This window comes from Pteropus medius, unplaced genomic scaffold (genome assembly GCF_902729225.1).
Source record: "Pteropus medius unplaced genomic scaffold, Ma_sr-lr_union100, whole genome shotgun sequence".
NCBI classification, from domain to species: domain Eukaryota; kingdom Metazoa; phylum Chordata; class Mammalia; order Chiroptera; family Pteropodidae; genus Pteropus; species Pteropus medius.
Window position 1 is genome coordinate 3,327,804 of NW_024349798.1, and position 2,682 is coordinate 3,330,485.

Sequence of the window (2,682 nt, forward strand, 5' to 3'; positions counted from 1 at the left end):
GTCCCAACGTGTAATTAGGGAAGTGGGCTTTCAGCTGGGGCACCACAGAGCCCTGGGTAGACCGAACAGCCTAGAAGCCTTGGTGTCATAAGCTGAGGACGACGTCAGGCAGCCTCCCTGCCAAGCCGCGAGCATGTTTCCACCAGACACCCATGCTACAGAGTGAGTGTACGATTAGGGCTCAGCCAGGGTGCCTAAGGACCTGGGTTTCCTGTGACTACGAGTGCCTCCGTTGTAACTCCTCCTCCTGTCCTGGGAACCCCAAGCCCCTACCTTCTCCCTGAGAAACTTCAGCCTTCACTTTCTTCCTGAGGGACACTCGTCTTTTCCCTGAGGATTCCCCACTTTCTCCTGAGAGCTCCCCCGTCCCTCATCACTGGTTCCCTTTATCTTCTGAGGTCTCCATTTCTGGGCTTTCTCCTTGCCCCAAGCCCTCACCAGGAGGGATGGCAAGCCCTCCACCTGGCCTGCGGCAGGAGGAGGTGTCAGTAGCTCTGGCTGTCATCATCTCCAGAACGTGTTCATCTTCCCAAACTAAAACTCTGTCTCTATTAAACACTCACTTCCCATTTCCCTCCCCCATTCCCCAGCCTACTTTCTGTCTTTATGAATTTAGCTAGGTACCTCATAGAAGTGGAGTCATATGGCATTTGTTCTTTTATGACTGGTTAATTTCACTGAGCATAGTGTCTTCAAGATTCATTTATGTTGTAGTGTGCATCAGAATTTCATCTTTTTTTGAGACTGAATAATATTTCCCTATATAGATGGACCGCATTTTGTTTATCCAACTGCTGCCCAGATATCTGAGCCAAAACCACCTCCTTCCTGAGCCATGATTCTTTTGTTATGAGGCAAATGTTGCCCCTACCACCATTTGTTGGCTAATTTTAAACCTAATCCAGTGCATGTTGCCATGCAGCACCAGTTTAATGTATTTGTGAATGAACTATGATCTTTTCCTTGATGATTTTTGGCCTTAGTGTCAGGCTTACACAAGATTCCCCACCACAATTTTACAATGTTATTTCTTGATATTTTTGAGCATTTAAATGTTTTTATTGTGTTAACAGCTTCCATCCATCTGTAATTTATTTTGTGAATGGCGTGAGGTAGGGATCTGACAGCACATGTATTTACAGGAAGGCAATTGTTGTCAAAGTTGTTGTAGAGTCCATGCTTTTCTTCCACTGATGCCCAATTTGCTAAGTTCTCTCATGTTCAGGGTTTGTTGCTAAACTCTATTTTTTCTGTCAACTCAAGTCAACCTACAGAAATGAATTTAATCAGCCTGGTTATGCGTGACTCCAAAACAGCTGGTTAATTCAGTGAAAAGAATCACACACCAGATGTTGGCAGATCATGTAACCGAATGGCTGGTTCTCTATTTTCATTTTGCTCCGGGAATTCTGATCACTGCTTGTTCACAGTTTCACTTGGCAATTTGTGTTGAATGCCTCCACAGTGTCAGGCACTGGACTGGGCCATAGAGGCCATCGGCGGTGAATAGAGCTTCTGATCTAGACAATCTAGAAAGCAAAGATGGACAACTAGACAGGCAGACACACACACAAGGTCACTTCCATGGGGGATGGTGCACTGGGAGAATATTGCACAGTGTGGGCACAAGTGACTGGTCAGGGAGGGCTTCTCAGAGGATGCTATAGATGGAGTGTTAGTGTCCCCCGCCAAGATATACCTGTTAAACCTTAACCGCCAGGGTTATGGTGTTAGGAGGTGGGAACTCTGAGAGGTGATTAGATTATGAGCTCCATGAATGAGATTAGTGCTCTTATAATAAAAGAAATCCCCAGAGGTCCCTCACCCCATTCCATGAGTTAGACACAGCAAGAGATCAGCCCTCCACAAACCAGGAAGTGGGTTCTCACCAGACACCAACCCTGCTGACACCCTGACTTTCCAGCCTCCAGGAAATAAATCTTTGTTGTGTGACCTCCACCCCACCCCCAGTGTATGGCCATTCATTGTAACAACCCGAGCAGACTAAGACAGAGGGATGGCTTCTATGTCTGGGCCTGACAGACAAGATGGAGCTCACGTGTAAAGACCTGGAGTGGAGAATTCCCGGAAGAGCAAGTGCAAGACCCTGCGGCTTTACATTTCCGCTGTGGTCCGTGGTCTGTGTAGCTGGATTGAGGAGGGAGCGTGGTCAGTGTGGCTGGAGGGGAGGGGATTGTGGCAAAGCAAGAGGTGTCGACCCTGTGAAGCAGAAGACCTGTGACCGGTGGGGAGGGTAGCAAGATTGCTGAGCCACCCTATTAGCCAGGTACCTTCCCACGTGTGGTGGTCCTGGCAGAGCTCCTCCTCCATAGACGAGGTCAGAGGTGAAATGAAAGTGGTTTCATGAACCCGAGTCGGGGGGCCCATTCCTCGAACAGGTGAGTCCAGCAGCCCCCTCCAGCAGCCCAGTGAAGCTGAGCCTGGTGTTCTCAGCACCCTCAGTTGGACCCCACCCCGTCCCACCGATGCACCCCAAAATAACAATGTGTGGTTTTCCAATGCTGCTGTCTGGCCCCAGGACGTTCACTAGCCTCCTCACTGGAGAGCCAAATCCGACACCCGCCCTTTACCCAGAAAAATATTTTTAAAATTTTAGAACTGGGGACAAGCCAAATGGCGTGTTACTCTGCAGCCATGAAGCCCCACCTTTCAAGGAACACT